Here is a 15,777-nt window from a genome sequence, read left to right on the forward strand (position 1 = left end):
GGAACAGCATTTAGCCATAAAAAAGAAAGACACGCTGCCTTTTGCAACAACATGGATGGACCGAGAGGGTATCATGCTGAGTGAAATAAGCCAGGCAAAGAAAGACAAATATGTGATTTCACTTAGGTGTGGAATCTAGAAACAAAACAAAACAAAATGAACAAAATCACAGTAGACTCATAGACACTGAGAAGTAACTGGTCGTTACCACAGGGAGGGGTTGGAGTCGGTGAGTGAGTGAAATAGGTCAAGGGGATGAAGAGGCACAAAATCTCAATCATAGTATAAATTTGTCAAGGGGGATGAAAGTACAGCATAGAGAATATAGTCAATAGTTCTGTAACATCTTTCTATGTTGACAGATAGTAACTACACTAGTTGGGGTGAGGATTTAGCAGTGTATGTAACTGTTGAAACACTATGTTGTATACTTGAAACCAATATAAGATTGTATATAAGCTATATTTCAGTAAAAAAAAGATGATAAATCTGCCCTATATTAGTCTCCAAATGTACCAATTATTTTTATATCATTACGACATTATGAGTTTTATGCATCCATGATGGGTTTCACTCCATTGCAATGATTATCGTTATTGAATCTCACATTGTGCCTCTTTGGCCAGCGGGAGCCCTTTCAAGACGACCCCTGAGTCCTTTAGTCATAAGCCTGGTTGACTTCTAGATTCCTGGCAATCTGATATGACCAGATGTTCAAGCGCATTTTGTGTATTTCTTGTGTCAGACCTGGGAAATGGTATTTCAAACCCATAATCTGTTCTGGAGGCCAGGGACACTCAATGTGGGCTTGGTTATTCATTGCAGGCTTTCAGTGGACAAAGCTGAAACATTAAACACCTCATGAGTTACACTTCAAATCAAACAGGTCCATAGATGTTGAAACTCAATCTCTTTTCTATTATGTCTTTTCTTTATCTTTATTAAACACTGAAATCTTAGTTATCAAGGAAATAAGGAATAATAGAATATTTTATTATAATCCATTCACTTTTTCCTACACCACATACACTACAGTTTCAGTACAAATAATACTCATTACCATCAACTATTTTACTGGAATAGGCTACAGTTTTTTTTCATTCTCCATTTTCTTTCTAATTAAAATAAGTTTGTTCTAGATCGGCATGGTTGGACCATACACCCATTGTAAGCTGTATTATGCCTTTGAACCTTCACTTAGTATCAGCTCTACAAAAACTCTGCATTTAATGCTCACCCCCATTCTCATGCCCATGGCATTTTGTTGCCTGCAGCCTGTCAGAAGGCACGCATGAGAGGGCCTGTGGGGGCAGTGCTGTGTCTCAGTGCATGTCAGCTTTGCTGGTCGCACCCTCATCGATCCACATTTTCTTTCGCTGAGCGGCTCAATATGACTTTTGGCATGAGGGTTGCTGTCCGTAGTGTGACAGTAGTCTGATTTCTTGCCCTTGCAAGTCACTTACTCTTTTTGCCTACATGCCCAACTAATTTTTTTTCTTTCTATTTCAAGTCCAACAGTTTTATAAGTGTGTATCTGCTGTCACTCATTCTAGGTTGATGTATGTAGGTGTGTGTTGTACTCTTTGAAATGTAGGTTCAAATCTTTTTTCTCTTTCTTGAAAAATTTCTTGAATTACTTTCAGGATTTTTTTCTGTTACTTTGCTTTATTTTTCTTCATCATCGATTGTTTTTCCCATGTTGCAGATTTTCCTTAACTATGTTGAATATTCTTTTACTTTCTCTTGAATCCTCTTCATCTCTTCATTTCTTTATTTAATTTTTTTTCTTCCTTCTGTTTCTATTAAGGCATTCTATGGTATGGTTATTTATTCTTATTTTCCTTCTATTTTAGTCTTCATGTTATGATAAGAATATTTCTTTATAATTCTTTCCTGAATAAAAACCTGACTTTCAGGTTTTTGTAGTTTTTGATTTCTGTTGTTCTTTCACATATTATTTAAAAATATCTTTTAACTTTTTGTGAACTGAAAGGTCATCTATTTTGTGTGAATGTCTTTCTGGCATGTTTACATTGTTCATAGGGATTTTTTCCATTTCTATTCTGTTTCTTATAATAATTTGTATGGAATCAATCTTGATTTTTCCTGTTTCTCATCTCCCTGTTGAAATTAGTTCTCTTGTACATCTCCAGGAGCCATGATTCAGGACAGCTTTCCTAACTGCTTGTAGCTCTCTCTCCTGTTGTTTCTGGAAAGTATTAAGAAAGTGGTCGGTGCCCTGCTTTGGGACAGTCCCGCTCTGTCTGCTCTTTTGGATCACAGTCACTACTGAATCAGCAAAGCCCCTCCCGGTGTCATCCGCTTTCCAGCTGGCCTGCCAGACTGTCTGGTGGGAGCCTGTTGGCAGCTTTGCGGTTCCCGTTTATAGGTGGTTAGATGCCCTCTTGCTTCCCTCCGCTATCCCTACACAGAGCCCGATAGGTGCTGGTACTGTGACTCCGCATGTGGGGCTCACAGGGCTATATCACCATTCAGTCTTGTCATGAATACTGTCATGAGATTTCGCTCTCTAGTTTCCCTGGTTATTTCTATGAAGAGACTTGAGCAGAATTAAACTCCACCACTAATGCCAACTTCCCAGAATCCTCTAGACTAAAAATGTAAATACAAAAAAAAAGGGGTGGGGGGACTGTAAAAGTACATGTTACAAATATAGGTGAATTGTTTCATAATCTTTATGTAGAAGGTCCAGAAGGTTTTCACAAACATATTAATAACCAAACATTAAAGAAACAAAAAATAAAAATATTATATATTTGACTACATGAAAACTAGAAATCTGTACAAAATCCAGTATAAATAAAAGATAAAACGTAGACAGGAAGAATCCAAAACAAAGGACTATTCTTACGTGTTCTTACAAATTAATTTTTAAAATGAACTACTAATTCATAAAAGAAGAATTAAGATGGGCAAAAAATGCAAATTAAAGTAACAACCATTTTAAGATAGGAGATTTGCAAGGTTTCTCAAGAAATAAATTGCCATAACTTTTCTGGAAGGCAAATGGAAATATATATATAACTCATGTAAAACCGTTAAAAAATAACACTCCCTCCCACCCAGGGTTTACACTTTCAGGCATTTATCCTGGGGAAATAATCATTCAATTGTTGCAAACATGTATAAAGGAGGTTCATGAAAGCTTTGTATTCATAAGAGAAACTTGGAAAAAAATCTCAATGTTATTCATCCATTGGGGGATTTTTTTGGTAAATCATTGTAAATTGGAATAAAGGGATACTTCTCAGTCATTACAAATGATGATACAGAGCTACATTTATTAGCATGGAGAGAAGTATATATTAAGTGAAAAACCAAAAATTTTTAAAAACAGCTATAAAATTCAGTAATATAAACACTTTTTTTTAAGTTTAAAAAATATGTGTTTTGTATCTGGGCAGATACTAGTACAAATGTCCACTGGGCTTCTGGGGAGTCAAGCAAGGCAGGTGACCCTGGCTTGAGCCCTGTCTCCTCTGGTTTCTGCTTTACCTGAGATATACATAAATATGTATTTTATAATGAGTGTTCATTATATTTTTGATCTGAAAAAAATTCCATTAAAATTTACAAGGTCACTTTATGTAATTATGAGGTGTGATTTATCCACCCCCTTTCCTGAACTCAGATTTGTAGCCCACAGTCTCCGTCACACAATTTTATACACATTATTCACTAATGACCTTGAGTCTTACTCAAGCTTCACCAACATCTAGTGCAAGCTCCCCAAGACGAAGACTGTCTTTTCCTTTGCTTTGGGGAGCAGTATGCTGATCAAGCACCATTTGTGAAGAAGTTAGACACAACTTTACATGTCTCCTATAGTCCCTTAGAAATGTGTTCAGAGGGATAGTCAGCAGCTATCCGTGGGTGAAAATCTGGAGAGGTCAGGCCACTTATGCTGACTCTAAGGTACCTGAGATGGGCACAATAAGTGGCCCCAAAGATACCCACAGCCTATACCCCGGAACCTGTGACCACGTTACATGACACAGTGAGAGTTACGGCCGCACGCAGAATAAGGCTGCTGACCAGCAGGCCCTACAACAGGGACATTATCCGGGGCTCCCTGAGCGGGCTCAGCGTTACCCTCCGGTGCTGAAGGAGGCAGACGTGCAGCCCAGAGTGTTAGGAAACAGGAAAGACTCAGTTCAGCGTCAATCCTGGGCCGATGGAGGGAGAGGCCCCACGTCAAGGAGTGCAGGTGCCTCTAGGAGCTGGGGAGGCGGCAACACACTGCCCCGCCGGGACCCAGTCTCAGTTCAGAAACAAGCCCCTTTCCCATTTTTAGCCTGGAGGCCAGTGAAGGCGCCCAGCCCGTTTCGCCCCCCAGGGAGTGTGTGGGCGGAGCAACAGCGGTTGGGAAGACAGTCAGTCCTGCGGCTCCACCCCTACCTTTCTGTCTGTGAAGCTGACTGCCCCACCGCCATCCAGCGTTCAGGAACCAGCTCCCTTCCTAAATTCTGCGTCTGGAGATCTGTACTACACCCAGCGTGGTGTATGGTGTCGTCTGGATCGGTGACTTAGTGCAGACTGAAGCAGAAAGTTCCATTCTAATACTCTGCTACACAAGCAAGTCTGCTAATTAAACGCTTGCCCCCTTTGAGACTGGCCTATAACATCAGATTTGCCGTTAAAATACTTCCTCATACAAATTCCTTGCTTGGTGACCGACCACTTTGCACAAGCTCATTTTGTCAGTGCCCATTAAGCTTCTGTTCTTAGCCCACCTTGGGAATCAGTCTCTTCCCAGCAAGCTATCCTGCCCGTGTGTGTACATGAGAGGACAGTGCGTCCCTTTAAATCATCTGTGTTAGGTAATTTTGTGCAAACACGGGTGGCCAAAGGCTTTGCCGAAGTTACCTCCACTTTGCACCAAGTTGCCCGCCATCCAAACTGGCAAAGCACTGCAAACACAGAGGTCTGGGCAGCCGCCCTGTGCCACGTTTCTGCAAGGCGTGCCGATGGTGTATCATCACAAAGATAGTGGAGAGAGCCATCAATAGTGTGCATGAATGTGTTACCTGATACTTGAGTGTAGTTGCAGGAACAGAAAGAGCATCTACCCCCACCCTGCTGTGATTGCCTCAATGAGCCCTGGCTCCTGGACTGATTACTCTCAGCGCTGAGAAGTGAGGACAGTGGCTGATTTGGTCACAGCGGACTCATTACAGGCAGGGCTCCTTCCGGGACCCTTTCTGTTCCACCTGGGAGTTTGATCTCTCAAATTCAAATTATATAGACTCCAGTGTTGAGTAAGTGAAGAACAGAAAAATATCTTCCCAGGTACTGGGGTGGGAAATTGGGTCTGGAGGTCTGGTTTCCCTGTTGGAGCAGCATATTTATGGAGTGAAATGCCCATCTCCCTGCAAGCCTGCCCTGGACTCTTGCCACTTCCATCACTTGGGGAGGCGGCCCGTTATGAAAGGGTGTGTGGCTGTCTGGGGACAGTGTGCTGGCAGAGAGGAGGCAGTCGCCTAATAGCTTATTAGCTAGTGCCTTGGGCCCTCCCTGGAGGGTTCAGTAGGAAACTTTTTGAAAAAATGATGCTCACTTTTCTGTGATAATGAGAGTAGACATCAGGGAACTTACAAGGGAAGATTCACACTTTTTCAGACCATGCTAACCAGGCCACCTCAGGAGGGTAAAACCCTGTGGCCGGCTGGCAGCAAGTTCACTCAAGATAGATCATATTTACATGTTTATATGCAGACATATGCATATGTGTATATATATACAAGTTTATTCATTTAAAAGTATTTTAGATTTATAGAAAACTTACAAACATAGTAAAAAGTGAATACGCTTCACCCAGCTTCTCCTAATGCTAACTTTTTACATAAGCATAGTACAGTTATCAAAACCAGGAGTTTAACCAAATGGCAGGCCTTACACTTCAGGAACCTCTTCACTAATGTTCAACCAGGACTTCACACTACATTAGATGGCCATGTCCTCTTAGTCTGTCTCCCTCTTTGATTCTTTGATGGTTTTGTCTTTTCTAGAGTCACTGTTCAATTATCCTGTGAAATGGCCTTCAGTTGGGGTTTGTTAGGGGTTTTCTCACTAACTGATGGAGGTCACGCATTTTGGGTGAGAATGCTGCAAAAGGGATGCGGTGTCTCTCCAGAGCATCAGAATCCAGGGCTCCTGAGGTCAACCTAGTGATGATGTCTATTGTGATTAGCAAAGACAGATTTTGAGTTAGGAGATGGTGGTGGCAAAACACCACAGCAAGTGGGATGGTCTAGCCTGGGCAAGCAGCTGGCCGTTGCTGTGGGAAGTAAGTCTGTTCACTCGCTGCCAGCATGGGGTTTGCACCTAAGGGGACGTCCCTCCACCAGGCCTGGGCTGTGCATAACCCCTCTGCAGGGGACCCAGGACGTGGCTGGCTTCGTGGAAGGCACAGGCTCTGGCTCCCTCAACCCTGTGTTCTCAGCTGGTGATTCTCAAACACATCTGATTGTGGCCTGTAGCAACAATAACAAGACTGATGAAAATAACTAAATGACACTTACTGAGCCAGGCACAGAATTAAATGTTTTACAGTTAATATTTTTTCATTCAATTCTTACAACTACTTTCTGAGGTAGGTGCTATTATTATGTCTATAATTCTTAGATAAATTGAGACACATTGAGATCAAGACATCTGCCAAGGGCACAAAGATCCTGAGAGAAAGGACCAGGATTCAAATCCAGGGCCCTTCCCCACACAGCACACGGCCTGCAGCAAGCAGTAAGCCAAGTCACGAAGGACCCCATCCACTTGTAAACGCCACTCATCACACACAAGCCACACACTCGCATAACTCATGTATCTGAAACAAAAGTTGTGCAGAATCCATCTCTAGTGTGCTCTGAAATTTTGTCTTGCCTTCCAGTTCATTTCTTAAAATGCAGGACTTTGCCAACTGCATTAATAGGCCTCAAGGCAGGGGAAACCCTGCTGGCAGCCCACTGGCCTGAAGGATGCCCACTCTGTCCTGTGTGTGTCAGCTCAGGGGCCAGACAGAAGAGGGACCCAGAGGGGGAGGACTGAGTGGACTGGCTGTGCCATGCACATTTCTCAGAAAATCTGTATCATGAGTCACAATTTTTGAGTGTCCTGTGTAAATTTTGAAGATGCTTGATTCAGTGATTTATCATCTCTTTTAAGAGATATGTACTCTGAGGGGGTCTCACAAGACGATGGTGGACTAAGATACTTCTTTAAAAAGTTTTGAAAAAAGTCCAGTCCTTGTAACCCACTCTTTATAGCTCATTTGTACTTTCCTGGTCAATGACCAGCAAGATGAAAACTCCTAAGCCATTTGTGAGGGTTCTGAGCACAGAGCTGACTCAGTAGGTCTGGGCTATCCAAACCCTGTATGTTCCAAAGATGGCCTTGCTTGGCTCCTGGAGAAAACCTATAAGCCCTTAGAATATCCTGCCTGCTAAGAGTGTTTATCTACCTTGGGCTCGGGTCACCCCAGATACTCTCTGCTGCCAGCTGCCCATGTGGTATTAGCTTGATGCCTGGAGAGGATGGGGCTAAAGACAGCCAGCCAGGCACTCGGTCGTATCTGTTACTGACTCCCAGAATAACCATGGACACCAACGTGTGGAGCTTCCCTGGCTGACAGCAAGCAGTCTGTGCTGTTGCACATGCATGCACTGCGGGGAGAGCTAAGTGCCTTCCATATGGCTCCACAGGAAGAGGACTGGTGGGAGCCGGCACCTGGGGTTTCCTGGACATTATATGTTTGCCTCTTTGCAGGGAAAATGGAAGTTCCATGGCCAGGATCCTTGCCTGACCCTGGTTTGCTTGCCCACTGAGCATGTGCAATGCTCGCAGGTACAGGCTTGCACTCGTGTTGGCAATGGGCTATTACTGACTCTAAATAAAGAGCTCCCCCAGCCCTCTGGAGCTGTGAGGCTTGAGGCAGAGACCGGTTTACTGCATGCAGACTTGCCCTGAGGCAGATGTGATTCTAGGGCTCCACCTGCCACCATAACACTAAAGCTGGTATAGGGCCTTCTACCCCCAAAACATTCCTTATTGTTATTCCGTCCTCCAGAATCCAGAACTTGGTGGGGGCTAAGGCCCTCAGGTGAGATGCCCTTGCTGATGTTAATCTGCATTTTTTTCACTGTGGTAAACCATAACTGAATATAACAGCTTTTCTCAGTTCTTTGAGTCCTACTGAACCTGAGGGTGGTCTTGGGAACCCCCCAAACAGGCCAATGTTTGGGAACATAGAAAGAAGCCAGAGAGGTGTACCTGTGGCTGCCCTCTGGCTTTGCTCTGTGTGACTCCTGGGGAAAAATATGTTCCCAATCCCGGGGCAAATTACCTCTGAAGCCAAAATCAGTCAAAGGTAGAAATAAAGTGGGAGAAACCTGTTTATTGCTTATAAGCAGTTGTCCACTTCTGCTCACCTGTGTTTCTTGAGACCTGGCTGCAAAAAAAGGGCCCCACCCAATCTCTCAGGTTCAGATATGCCCTTGCTCCCCCCACCCTTGTAATCCCCTATTCATATTAAGATGGACTACTTCTCTCCACCCCTTGGAAACAGCTATTAATTTGGAGATACACTAAGGCCAGGCAAGAGATTCTGGAAACATTGAAATTTAATCACACTCGACTTTGCAGAGACCAGTCCCACCCATGCTGCATTAGGCCTCCTCTTTGATGGTAAGGGTTCCCCACGCATGTGGAAGCCACAGGGCCACTGGGGACATATGCTGGGGTGCTGAGGGGGTGGGTGGCACGGAGAGGGGATGCTGTCCAGGTCAGTGAAGTTGCCTCAAGACTGCCTTTGAGGATGTGACTGAAGGATGCAGCCCCCAGGAAAGCAGCTGAGGGAGAGACAGGGGCCTAGGGATGAGGGTAGGGAAAGGCTTGTAATTCCATGGGGGGAATCTTTCTCCCCACCCGGGGCAAATTACCTTTGAAACTGAAATCTCTCAAAGGGAGAAATAAAGTGAGAGAAAACTTTTTATTGCTTACAAGCAGTCATCCACTTCTGCTCTCCTGTGTCTCATTACCTGGCTGCAAAAATCAACCCCACCCACCCTTTCTGGTCCAGATATGCCCTTGCTCCCCCTGGTAATTACCTATTGATATAGAGACGAATACTTCTCTCCACCTCTTGAAAACACCTATTGATATGGAGATGCAATAAGGATAGGCGAGAGATTCTGGAAATATTGCAACTTTACCCACAGCCCACCCCTCCAGAAATCTCACCTCACAATCTACACATTCCCCATATTCTGCAATGACTCCTGTGTGGAAAAAAACGAGCACTGTAATCATACTAATAACATACAATAGCAACAGCAATAAAATCATGATAATCCTCAAGCCAGAGGACTCAGCTAGGTTTGAATTCCTAGACAGATTAATTCCATAGCTTGCCCATTCCACAGGTGGCCAGTAGCTGAACAGGTAGAGAGTTCATAGCAATCATTACATGGCAGCTGCAGCCAGGGGGCAGTTCCAGGCCACACGGACTGTAGAAAAAAATAACTTTATGGGCAATAAGATACATGTTATAATGACACCAGCATAGGCAAACCTTGTCCGTCAGGTAGGATACATGCCAGAGAGTGGTCGTGTGACAGGACCGTGGCAGGAATGGGATCTCGTCCTGGTTTAGTGTACCTGACTTTGACTTCCCTTCCTCTGGGAGTTACAGATGGGTCAGTATACAGGGCTACGGGGAGGTACGTGCACTGGTCATAAAGATAAAACAAAACTTCCCTGTAAGTGCTCTTACCTCCTGGATGTTTTGGGTACACTACCATTATCTTTGGGGGCCAATCTGCTGTTACTCAAGGAATACACAGGGGGCCAGCCTCCAGGCCTTTTCCCCAAGGTGCCAGAGGGCCAGCTATCACTGGTCCATGTGTCAAAATGTCCAGGCCACGTCCACTCAATAGAATCTCCAGGATTTAACGCAGTTGGGGCTGGCAGCAGGATGTTGCATTGCTGGCCATATCCTGGCTTCAGTAACTCCTCTTTGGTTTGCCATACAGTTGTATAAGAGAGGCAGCCATGTGTATTAGCATGTCCACAGGGCTCAAGACTCTTTTTCAGGGCTTCTCATTCAAACACCATAGCGCAGTCCGTAAGTGAACTGACCAGCCCTGTAGACTACTGGTGTCCAACTTCAGGTGAGATTTCAATAAACCATCATACCTCTACATCGTGCTTGCCCCAGTAGGGTTATATGATACATGAAACTTCCACTTTATTTCTAATTGATATAGCCATCCTTGTAATGCATATCTGGTAAAGCAGGTGCCTGATCACTCTCAATCATCTGCGGCCAGCCATTGGCTGCAAAGAGATGCTTTAGGTTTGGTGGTTTGCTGATCTGCATGACATGCAGGAAAAGCAACCAATAGTTCAGTAGCTGTGTCCACACAAGTCATGGCATACTGATATCCTTCTGATATGGGCAAAGGCCCAGTATAGTCTACCTGCCACCTGAGGAGGGCTATTGGCGTCCTTACTATTGTCCTATGTTGCTGTAGGACTTGGTGTAAGTCCCTCTTAGAGCACACAAGGCACTCCTTCCGGGCTCAGCCAACTTCTTCAAAGGTCAATGGCAAGCCCCACTGATGGACTGCAGCCCATGTTGTCTTTTGCCCTGCATGCAACAGATGGTGATGTAACCACTGGGCCACATCAGAGGCAGGCTTTCCTTCCAGCCAACACACCTGGGCCAATGTGTCTGCTTCATCATTCCCTGGGGATGCCAAAGGTAAATGGCCAGTCACATGATATACGGTAACAGTCTTAGTCTGACCAGAGGCCCATAGGTCTTGCCACAACTTTTGTGCCCAAAGGGGCCAGTGACCAGACATCCAGTTGACATGGTATAATGTTGGCAGCCACAGGGTCAAGCCCTGATGGGCAGCCCAGCCGTTAGTGCAGGCAACTGTAGAGGGCTCCTGGGTGATCACGAGCCATACTGCCTGCAACTTAGCCCATTGACTGCTCTTCCCCTCTCCATCCTCCGTCCATATTGTCTCAGTCTTAGGATGGAAAGCCACAGCCTTCCACTTCAGGGGCTGCCCATAACTGGAGCCATTGGTATACCAAGCATCTTTGGGTATAGGGCCTTTTCCATCCTGATAAAGACTCTCAGCTACCAATGGCTCAAAAGCAAGTTCTTTCTGCTTTCCACTGGTATAGGTCACTGGCCCCAATAAGCATTGGAGTTCTCCACTTAAGGGGCCAGTAGACAGGGTGCTGTGCTCCTCTAAGTATGTGCCTCATTTGGCCAGTGTAGGCATCTGTGCCATGCCACTCCATGCCTTTGGGTCTAGTCTCACACCCACCCTGTGATGGGATAGGTGGTTATGACCTTGGTCAGAGCTGTTCCAATGATGGGCTCCATAGCCAGCAAGGCGTGATACACAGCAGCCAGTTGCTTCTCTGTCAAGGTGTACTCGACCTCTGCTCCTTTCCATAGTTGTGACCAGAATCTAATAGGTTGGCCTGTCCATTCAAGCTGCTGCCAAAGGCCCCACGCATAGCCATCTTCCGGGCTGAAGGCATGGCTCTTTCCTACCCTTCTCCCGTGACCTCTGGCAATGCTGACTCTCCTGCTGCCTCCTCCCTCGCTGCTGCTAATGTATCTTCCAGGAGTGTGACCTGTCTTCTCAACAACTGTCTCTCTTTCTTAAAGGAATCCCATAGGTCATTGCCCAGCTCCTCTAAGCAATGTTGATGTGTGTCTCTCTCTCTCCTCAGTAACTCTTTCCATTATTTCAAGAAACAGACACTCCACAATCTTGGCTGTTACATGGCCACTCAGGGCCTCTAAGCAGTCTTCTATCTTATGGAGGGCTAATTTCACAGTTTCTAGTGTCTCCACCCTTCCCAATTCTGGGGAAGGCACCACCCCCTTAGGAGGTACTTTACCCTAGACCAGTTCACCAGTAGGGGCTCTCCAATTGGAAGCCCCACAGATGGGGGGCTCCTGGGTGAAACTGCACCCTCTATCACTGTAGCCACTGGGGCCTCCCCACCATCCACAGGGTGGGGGTTCTGGGTATCTCCCCATCTCTAGGGCAGCCCGCCCAAGAGTCACACACCCACAAAGACAGATTTTGGGTTCAGAGGTCCTGCCAACTACTACCAGATGTAACTCCGTGGGGAAAATATTTTCCTAGCCCAGGGCAAATTACCTTTGGAACTGAAATCAAAGAGAAATAAAGTGGGAGAAACCTGTTTATTGCCAACGAGCACTCATCCATTTCTGCTTGCCCATGTCTCTCATGACCTGGTGCCAAAAGGGACCCCACTGGTCCAGATATGACCTGCTCCCTCTTATAAAAACCTATTGATATGGAGATAGACTACTTCTCTCCACTCCTTGGAAACACCTACTGATACAGAGATGCACTAAGGCCAGGTGAGAGATTCTGGAAATACTGATATTTCTTTGGGCGACAGGGAGTTTAATTATAGGGAAATGGGCTAACTCAGAGATTAGGGGAACTGCAGCCTGGGGCAATGTGGCTTCCCCTGGGGAGACCCAAGTCCAGGGAACCTGTTATATCAAATGAATGATTTGAGAATGACTTAGTGATGACCACCATGCCCTGATCAGGTCAGGAAGAGTTCAATCCAAAGTTTCTGTTTTATCTCCATGTATAACAGACTTGAGTTGGATACAGAACACTATGCTTCTTCCTTGAGATTCGTCTGAGTTGACTGGGCTCCCAGGCCAGGTCTGTGAGGCTGGCTTAGGGATCCAGGCTTGCCTTCCTGGTGGGGAGGACAGGCTGCCTGGAAAGGGCCCCCTCCCACCCTGCAGCCCAGCTCATGCTCCCTCAGGACTTGTGCTTTAACCCAGGTGTGCAGCTTTAAATGCCACTTACACTCTCTAACGAATTTCTCTCTCCAGCCACGAACTCCTCCATGAAATCCATGTGGTTCTGTTGGCATGCCTAATAGGCATCTCACATGGAAAAGTTCAAACTGAATCCCTCATCTCTTCCCACTATCTCCTTGATCTTAACTAATGGCATTGCCACACTGTCAGTTGCTCAAGACAAAAGCTGGGGTAGGGAGGTCATCCTGGATATCAGCGAATTCCATCAGCTCTACCTTCAAAACATAACTCACTACTTCACAGTGCCTCCACTAATCCTTAAAAGCCCACAAATTCCAGTAGTTGGTTTGATTTGTTCTGGAAGAATATTAGCCTCTTTTTCTCAGATTCCGCCATCCTCCATCTGGGGTCACTCCCGTATGAAGAGCCACCGTCTCCAGCCCAGGGTGAACAGTGAGGTCTCTGTATCCACCTGTTCTATTATCTGAGGGAAGCGGGGAAGCGAGAGAGCAGGGGAGGGCTGTGTAACCCCTCCCCAGGCTAAACTCTGAATGAGCTGACGGTGCTGGTTTTTCCGCATTCATATGGCGGTGAGAGACCTCAAATTCTGAGTACAACAATCCTGTTATCCACGCAAGACCTCAGATTTTCCACTGAGCACTTAAGCAGGAGAAAATGGCTGTCTGGGATCCTCCTTGTTAGTTAGGGCAAAGGGTGAGTATGAGCTAGTTAGGTATTCTACACCTAAAAAAGACAAGCCAGTCACCTCCACTAAATTGCTAAGCAAGGTCCCCAAAGACTGAGGATTGCAGTATTTTCTAACAAATCTAACAACAAACGCCTGACTTCCCACCAGTTGATGGGAATGTGTTCCACTTGTGAGGGCCCAAAACCTTGAGTCTTCTGCCGTCCCTCTCTCGTGTTCCACCTTGTAACAGCTGCACTGGACAGCATTCCTCCTCTGCTGGAACCCTGACTGAACACGGCGGCTGGCATACTTTTTACCACTTCCTCAACTGCATTTCCTTGACTCTCCTTGTTCACTCAGTTCCAGCCATGTGGCTCCTCAAACTTGCTGTTTGCACTCACCTCAGAGCTTCGGAACCTACCGCTCTCTTTGCCTCAAGTATTTTCCCCCTTGAATTCTGCATGGTCTGTTTTTCATCTCTTCTGGCTTTTCTCTCAAGTGGAGTCTCAGTGAAGCCTTACCCAGCCAAGCTATTTAACAGTGGATATACAATCTCCATTCCTTGCTTTTTCTCCACAGCACTTTCCCCTTTGACATACCATGCATGTTACTTGTTTATTGTCTGTTTCTCTTGTTGGAATGAAGAAAAGAGTTGTTTTGTTTCCGTCTTCCCCACTGTTCTAGCAGCCCCGCTTGGAGCAAAGCCTGTCACGGTGTGGACACTCACTAGACACTTGTTGAATGAATGGGTGACAGGTTCTCCAAACAGAGGGGCTGGTAAACACAGTTTGGGTGAGGCAACAATCCTGTTATCCACGCAAGACCTCAGATTTTCCACTGAGCACTTAAGCAGGAGAAAATGGCTGTCTGGGATCCTCCTTGTTAGTTAGGGCAAAGGTTGAGTATGAGCTAGTTAGGTACCCCAAACTGGCACCCCACCCTCCTGGGCTCATCCTGTCCCGGGAACGTGCTTTATTTTTCTTCACATTTTGACCGTTACGTACTATTGGTTCTTGGGTGTCTCCGCTGTTAGAAAGTGAGTGAGTCCCAGGAGAACAATAACTTTTTGTTCTCTGCTGTACCTGGAGTCCAGGGCTTCAATGCATGCATTGAAGTGGGCGCTTCTCTCCAGAGTCTCGCAAACAGGCAATGATCAACGTTTTTGACCCAGGTGTTTTGGGTCGTGCGCTTTAGGTTACCAAAAACCCCTAGTGAATAAGTGCAAAGAGGAGAATCAAGTACAAAACTTTCGCTACCAGGCCCTCGTGGATGTGTGAGTTCGGTCCCAAGGAGTTTGCGTTTAGCGAATCCCCGGCGGCCAAGCCACCGTTTCCCGGGATAAGCTGATCCGCCGTCCAGGGCGGTGACTCTCGGGGCGTGTGGAGCTAGGCGGGGGCGGGCTGGGTTGGGAGGGGGCCCTGCCTCCCAGGGACGATGCACACGTGTTCGGCCCTCTATCTGGAGGGGCTGTGCTTTGCTGTGGGCTGGGGGCCAGGCCGCCCGACTACTACCGTCTAGGCCGCCGGACACGGCGCGTAAAATGCACGCGCGTGGGTCGCCAGTGAACCACACGCCTCCTGCTAGATGTGAATCTAGACGAACAGGCTTGTTTACCTGGAATTCAAACCTAACCTGCGTCCCGGACCTCACCGGCCGCCCTTCCTGTGATGCGCAGGCTGGGCCCCGCCGGAGGCGACCGGGGCGGAGCTGAGCCCGCCCAGGAAAAGGTCCGCAAGCCCGTCTGCCCCTCGGGCCCCAAGGGCTCAGGCGGCGGGCGGGACTGGCCTCACCGCGCCGTTCTGCTCCCCCAACCCGCGGTAGGCCCACCCGCCGTGCTGCCGGCCCGGGCCGCAGATCATCCGCCCTGAGGAGGGAAGTTCCGGGCCCAACGAGCAGACGCCCGCGCAGCCGGGGCGAGCGGGAGCAGGCGGGAAGGAGGTGGTTGCGCCTTCCGTTCCCGAGCCCCTCTAGGCGTCGCGGCGGCCGGCACCTCGATGGCCGCCCGGGCCGGGTGGGGGGGGGCCTGGGCGTGTCTGGGGCGGGGCGCGGAAGGCGGGCGGAGGCGCGACCAGCGCTCTTGTGCCGGACGTTGCGCGGCCGCGACGCCAGACGCCGGAGCGGACACGGCGCTCCCTGCTTGGTGTTACCTCGCGTCCGGCGCGGCCCCGCGAGACGCCGGCGCAGGTAGGCTTTTCCCGCTCGCGTCGCGGACCTGCCCCGGTCGGGTGCG

At 47.3% G+C, this 15,777-nt stretch overlaps 1 protein-coding gene across 3 annotated transcripts in view; it reads left to right on the forward strand.

Annotated features, from left to right (window-relative positions):
- Positions 1 to 15,777, forward strand: part of PGBD2 (piggyBac transposable element derived 2) — a 57,224-nt gene that overhangs the window by 9,095 nt on the left and 32,352 nt on the right. For 2 of the 3 annotated variants that reach the window (XM_037008811.2, XM_037008813.2), the window contains exon 1: positions 15,600 to 15,731. The exons of the other annotated variant lie outside the window; for it this stretch is intronic. The gene's annotated coding sequence lies outside the window, so the exon portion shown is untranslated. Of the gene's footprint in view, positions 1 to 15,599; positions 15,732 to 15,777 lie in introns of those variants that run through there. 3 annotated transcript variants of the gene reach the window in all.

Source organism: Manis javanica, chromosome 14 (assembly GCF_040802235.1).
Source record: "Manis javanica isolate MJ-LG chromosome 14, MJ_LKY, whole genome shotgun sequence".
NCBI classification, from domain to species: Eukaryota; Metazoa; Chordata; class Mammalia; order Pholidota; family Manidae; genus Manis; species Manis javanica.